This window comes from Hakea prostrata, chromosome 4 (genome assembly GCF_041222555.1).
Source record: "Hakea prostrata isolate BN-2017 chromosome 4, UWA_Hpros_2, whole genome shotgun sequence".
NCBI classification, from domain to species: Eukaryota; Viridiplantae; Streptophyta; class Magnoliopsida; order Proteales; family Proteaceae; genus Hakea; species Hakea prostrata.
In genome coordinates this window covers 10,764,961-10,772,302 of record NC_142603.1, presented here as the reverse complement: position 1 = coordinate 10,772,302, position 7,342 = coordinate 10,764,961, and the positions used below count along the sequence as shown (strand labels likewise).

The 7,342-nt window shown below is 34.1% G+C and overlaps 1 pseudogene; it reads right to left on the bottom strand.

Annotated features, from left to right (window-relative positions):
- Positions 1-1,607: 1,607 nt before the first annotated feature.
- Positions 1,608-2,283, bottom strand: LOC149017813 (cell division control protein 2 homolog D pseudogene; annotated as a pseudogene).
- Positions 2,284-7,342: the final 5,059 nt, after the last annotated feature.

Sequence of the window (7,342 nt, the reverse complement as noted above, 5' to 3'; positions counted from 1 at the left end):
CAATGAGTCGCACATGATCCCTACAGTGTGCCCACAAATCCAACTCCTTCTTGGGTTACTCCTTTGCAGCTTCTCTTCTCTTTTGAATCTCTGATGTGTAAAATACTTATATGTTCAAATTGAAGATGGGATTGGGAAGATGAAGATAAACAATGAATTGAATGAATCATGAATTGTACATAATAATATTTTAATTCCTAATACCATAATCCAATTAAACCAATAAAATTAACAACACCTTACTATGGCCGTTTTCTGCATAAATTTTTTTCTAATATTTTTTTTATTAAATATGCAATGAAATTCATTTTAGATTAAAATAAAAAAAAATTAAATTGTTTGGTAAGTAATCTGTAAAATAGCTTTTTTTGCTGAAAAGGCATTATTTTTTTACAAAATAAATTTTCTTGTAAGTTTTAAAAATTCTGTTAGTGAAAAGATATATAAATCGTCTTTTACTAATTGTAAGTTATTCATAATAGTTATTCATAAATTTAATACCAAACAACACAAAATATCCTCATAGGCCTATCAATCATATGTCATGCTAAGTAATAATAAGAAAACATTAATACTTACCAAAAACCAACTCCTAATAACAGTAAAGAAACTAATAAAGACAAGCTCTCAAAAGTCACAAGAAAACTTCAAAAAAGATGCACTCTACATATATCACCCGGCTTCCTTGGATCTGAGGGAAACCTTTGAACCAGAACAACCCCCCCCCCCCCCCCCCCCCAAAAAAAAAAAATAACAATAATATGAGGCAACCAAGGTTTAAAGTGTCGTTCCATATCGTATCGTATCAGCCAATGCATATTGGTATTCCAAGCCTGCGATACAATACAGGCCGATACGCATCTAAATTTTTGTTTTTCCAAATCATCTCTCGCGTCTCTCATCGTTTAGGCCAATACGTGTCGATACAATATGATACACAAATGATACATACCCATAAGTATAAATCCAATTTAAAAGAAGGAAAAGCCTGGTCTCGTGACGAGCTGCAAACTCTTGCATTTCTTACTATTTGTCACGAGCTTGCCCATTAACATTGGATCTTATACATTGGGAGAAATTTCCTAAATTTGCACATCCCTGAAACTTAGAGAAACTTAATGTTCAGACTGAAGAATATGTTATGTCAAAGAGAATAGCTTCTAAACCCCTTAAGCCTTGGACATACACTAAAAGATGTGTTTAGCACCAATTTGAGCGAAGATGTGAGGTGAAACCTTAAATTTTTGAAGGCATGAACTCCTTCAAAGCAATCTGCAAGCCATGTGACTAGCAATTGCAAGATAATGGGTTGAACATACAAGGTTTCAATTGAAAGATGATTTTCATTTTCCTTATTTATCTAAGATAGAGTATATTGTTTTCTATTTAAATTAGATTACTTTCATATGTATTTTGATAATTTTTATTCTATTATTCAACCTATCTTTGGTACGATACGATATGAACCTATACGCAATACTTTAAACCCTGGAGGCAACCCATTGGAGTCATTTGAAATTTTTTTATTTATTTTTTAAAGTTCAAAGATAATACGTCAGTGTCTTTTCAACCAGGTTGTTGATATACGGTATACCTCCCATGAAGTACTAGTTTAACACAGTGAGCCTAATAATGCTTGAGGAAAGCAAAATACATATTAGCAGGTCCTGCTTTAAGAGGAATGTGGACAGGCAAAAAGCTGTGAAATCTTGGACATATGTTTTATCAAGATCATTAAAGTATGGATCTCAATAGTTTTCTTGGCAGAAATCAGCTTTGAGGGTTCATACTACAACATTTGCGAGAGAAGATCTAATCCATTAGAATCTAGATTAAGAACCACTGATGCCAGATTTTTCAGCTCCATTGAGACACTCATGCCAGTTCAATAATATTGCTTATTCCTAGCCAAACTTCTTCATTTGGATTACCCATTAACCAGAAAATATGAAACAGTTCTTGCAGTTCAGAATCTCTAGGAAACAACGCTTGATTAGTGACCAGTTCAGCAAAAATGACTCTCCACAAACCACACAGCCACTGGTGTTGAGTAATGTGTGGCTCCAAGAAGCACTTCAGGAGCTTTATATCAGAGGGTCAACATCTGTTTGTGTACTTCTTGAGTGGAACAATGACTACTCGAGCGAATCCAAGGTTTGTTATTTTAAGCGTCATTGTTTTATGATCCATTAGAAGATTGTGAAGCTTCAGATCCCTATGTAATACTACATGACAATGGTAGAAATTAAAAAAAAAAAAATGTAATATAACCATTAGAGTCATTGAGTCACATGTCTTTAACAACAATCGCAAAAACAAATGAAAGTGATTTTCATGTAAAAATCAAAAATCGGTGGAGCCTTGGTTTTTGACTTTTGATTATGTTTCCAACTTTTTTAAATAGAAATAGATTGTATAAATTGTACTAAACACTGTAATTTCTATTTATTTAGATAAAAATAAAAAATGCAAAAATCATGTCAAATACTGTCTAAGTGAGAATCAAAAAAGATAATAAAGTGATGTTTTACCTTGAAATGTGCAGTTCTGTGTTTCGTTTTGAATTGTTCGTCTCTTCTTCTATAACATTCCTTAAATCAATTCTCTTTTGATTTAGTTATCCTCAACTTCAGATCCAGATCATCCTGATGAGCACTTTTTCTTTTCTTTTTATTTATTTAAGTAGGATCCAAATCATCTCTTTGAAATAGAAAAATATCGTCAACTCAGAGCTGTTCTAGTGGTTGAAACCAACACCTCTTAGTGAAAATGACTTGGGTTTGACTCTCGCTGAGGCATATTAATATCCCCATCCCCTGGCTTAATAAAGTCCCTTTGTACAAAAAAAAAAATAAAAAGAAAAAAATCTTCTGTGTTATACACATCTCTTTACTGTGCACAGCAGTACGTACACCAGTACATGACGACATGTGTATTATACCAAATAAAAGAATGAAATTAATTAACTACCTTAAATAAGGAAGAAAAAGAAGAAGAAAAAAACATTTGTTATACATGCTTCTCTATCTGTCTTTATCGACTTTTACAGCAACAGAAGCAAATCACACGCCAAGACATTACTGGAATGTTGGAAGACCTACACAAGCTAATGACAAATTCCTAGAATGGTTAGTACAGATTATGTAAGGGAAAATTTTCCACCTAGATCTTCCAAGTTCATATCCACTCTTATCCCTTACCAAAAAAAAATGAAAATTCACTCTTATCTCAAATCAAATCTTCCCAAGTTTCAGAAGACTCTTATTTCAAGTCAACAATCTGAAACTTAGACCTAATCATATCCTTCTGTCCATAATGAAAAATAAAATAAAATACTCAAAAGAGGAAAATCTCCAACAAAAAAGTTCCTTTTTGCTGTAAATGAACCCCATCCATAGCAGGATCCTTGTCCATAATGAGAAACCTATACATGAATCAGCCCTCGTTCCTTAGTAAATTGACAAGTTTGGGAAGGAGAAATCCCCTTTCTTACCCTCTGATCCTTACCAGCGAGCTCATGCCAGGTATTCTGTGATAATGAGACTGAAGAAATACGCTAGTAAATTATATACATGTAAGGAATATTCTGATGGACCCTGAAACAGTGATACATGGTTTATTTTCTCTTAATGGCGGGAAATTATTTCCTTCAAATGTTAGTTAATAACTTAATATGATTCTGATATTCCAAAGGGAACCATGGTTTGCTTTTGTGCCAGATTTTGAATTATTCTCTAGTCGACAATGAAATTTTCCCTCAGGAAATTCAGTTAATTTTTGTTATCTCAATTCATGCTCCGTTGTTCTATGGTGAATGTTGCAAAATGTACAGTTGAGGAATAGCAAAGAAGAAGAAACCAAGAGATGGAGGAGGAGAACCAATGGAGGAAAGAGAGTGAGAGGGAAGAAGATGAAGTTCAATAGTCTCAAACGAGAGGGAGAAATCATGTGAATTTCAGGTTTTAAAACCCCTTTTTTTATAGAATGGGCATAAAAATGGGTTTTCTCCACTTAGAAACCAATCCTTTAATCTCAGGACTCTATTTAGCTTATTACACGTGTCACTACTATTCTGCTGCTCCGTTGCGCACAGCAAAGGATTTTTTTTCTGGCTGAAATATTCGTGTGTATATTATTAAGCAACTTGTACATATAAACATAAATACACAAATCAGGAAAATAACCTCCTTAGAATGAAAATATTACAATAAAATGAGAGATCTATCAAGAATAGAAAATTTACAACAAGAAAAATAATTATAATATAATATTATAAATAAGAGATCTATGTAGATTAAAATATTATAATAGGAAACTCAAAACAAATACCCCCCCGCGGAAGGAAGTCATAAGGGAAAATGCAAGATATACAATTAAAAGAGCAAAAACAGGAGAAGACCCCCCCCCGCCACGGAAAAAAAAAAAAAAAAACAAGAAAAAAAAAAAACCCCTCCCCCCCCCAAACCCTGGCCCTCAACATTCTGACCCCGATCGACACCTTCACTCAAAGACCCTCGTTACACAAAAGGAAAGAAAAGAAAGAGGAACAAAAGTGGACAATCTAGCAAGTTATAAGTACTCCACCAAAAAATAAAAATGTCTGATTATAATAATGGGATGGTGAGATGAACAAAAAATTATTAAAAATGTTCAATTTTTAGATTATGTGAATATTACAAATCTCTATGAAAACTTACAAAGCTTGAAAGGTTGCCTCTGGGGTTTTGGAAAATTTTATTACTATGAAATTCTTGATGGATAGCATTCATGTTTCTTATGCATGGGGAGAACCTTAGTCCAATCTAATTCAGATGGACATGAACCTTACAAGGTTCGCAGCCAAACATCTAATCAATTCCTAATATTATAGATCAAACTATGATGGTTTGAACTCCTGAAAAGGGATGAGAAGAAGGGCTTGTTTATGCTTTGGTTGAGAATAGAGGATTCTAAGCTATCTCACCTATGATTTCCTGTAGAAATACGGTAAGCTTTTCAAAACTAGTGACTAACATAGATGGAAGAATGAAACCAAACGTCTAATTTAAAAATAAGAGAACAAAATGCTTTAACAAGTTGCCAAATGAATTGGAATACCCTTTAAATTAATTAAATAGCCTTCTAATGCATGTATCAAGGCTTCTTTATTATCATCATTACATTATTCATTGATCCCAAATCCAACTGTTTCTCATATATGGTGTTGCATGTTCTTCAGTGGATTGCCTTAGTATAGCTTCTACAGCTTTTGGAACAAGAAGTCACGCACCCTTCTAATTTCACCTCATCTGCAATACAAAGAATTACAAGTTATCTCACTGTGTCAAGCAATAATATATGTGTGTTGTGTGTGTGGAGAGAGAGAGACCATTCATGTAGTTGGAGCAAGAAGATTGGGCACAATTGCTGGGGCAAAGGAAATTTTTTTCAAAATTATGCGAAGCTTTAGACCCCGTTATACAGCTATAACAAGGAGATATGCATGCGAGAATTTCATGCTTGACCAGTAGGCATTGGATGCACTCAGAGCATTTCTTCAGGTCACCGAAGAAATTACATTGTGAGGAAGCCACAAATGACATAACTAAAAACACCAATAAAATTGCTCTCATCTTTCTTGTACCCTCCATAGCTAGTCTCTCTTTTTACTTAAAATAAGGCCTTACTTTGTCATCCAGTTTCATCATGTTGATTGAATTTATAATCCAAAATACACTTATTGGTTGTTAAATATAGATTTAACTTAAATAAGAAAAAAAAATTCTCTACTGTGCACCACCACAAGAAGAATTCCTAGAATGGTTATTACAGATTATGTAAGGGAAAAATTTCCACCAAGATCTTCCAAGTTCCAATTCACTCTTATCTCTTACCAAAAGAAAATATATATCCACTCTTATCTCAAATCAAATCTTCCAAGTTTCAGAACACTTTCATTTCATGTCAACCCTTGAGGCTCAGACCTAATCATATCCTTCTATCTATATAAAAATTTAAAAAAAAAATTACTAAAAGAGGAAAATCTCCAACAAAAGATAAGTTCTTTTTTTGCTGCAAATGAACCCAATCAGTAACGTGATTCTTGGATTGGTCCATAACGAGAAACCCATCTGTGAATCAGCCTTCATTCCTTAATAAATTGAATAGTTTGGGAAGGAGAAATCGCCTTTCTTACCCTCTGATCCTTACCAGCTAGCTCATGCCAGGCATTCTGTGAATAATGAGATTGAAGAACTAGTAAATCATTTGCATGTACAGAAATTCTGATTAACCTTGAAACGGTGATATATTGTTTAGGTTCTCTTAATGGTAGGAAATGATTTCCTTCAATTATTAGTTAATGTGAATCTGATAGGAACCATGGTTTGCTTCTGTACCAGATTTAGAATGACTCTCAGGTCGAAAGTGATATTTTCATCAGGAAATTCTGCCCTCTATTTAGCAAATTACACGTCAAACTGCGGTGTTGCACTTCTATGCACAAGAGGAATTTTTTTCTGAAAATAAAAAATAGGTAACCTATTGATAGTCATCTCCCCTGATGAGCACTTTGTTCCTTACACTTTTTAACCACCAAATCACATGGGCCCATAAATGAAAAATGATTAAGGGCCTGTTTGGTTACATGAGTCTGGAGATTTCAAACCTATGGAGTCATAATTTTTAAAATTAAATGTTTGGTTGTGGAATGAAATTTGTGGATTCATCCTAAAAAACTATTTGATTATCGTGATTTTTGTGAATGTGCAAATGTATAGCTTTTTTGAAATCTCTGGATTTCACCCCTTACCCATAAATCTACATATTCACGTTTTTAGTGTAAAAAGGTGAATCTCTAGATTTCATGAATCTGGAGATTTTTATAACCAAACGGGTATAATTCTCAGATTCATGAATCCAGAGATTTGAAATCTCTAGATTCAAATAACCAAACAGCCCTAAAAGAATAAGGAGATGGACCCACAATGATATCCTATGCCCCCCCCTAATATTGGGGGTCAACAAGAGGGGAGCACAAAGTGCTTCCCATCAGGTCGCTGATCTGGACTCCTCAACTCTTCAGGGCAAGTTTGAGAGTTGTGAGAATATTGGGGAGAATGCAACAATGGCAGGGTTCCTAGAATATTTGGATTCTTTTTAAATCGGACCATCAATGACCCGGAAACCGTTCAAAACTCTGGCTTGACCGATTGAACTGGCAAATCGCAACCTAAGAAAACAAACCCATCAGCCATTGACATAGCACTCAAGGTCTGCAATCTAGACCATCATTTTACCAAAAACAAAATAATGTCTCTAGAACATTAGCTTCACTTTAATGCAATATTAATCCTTAGTCTTT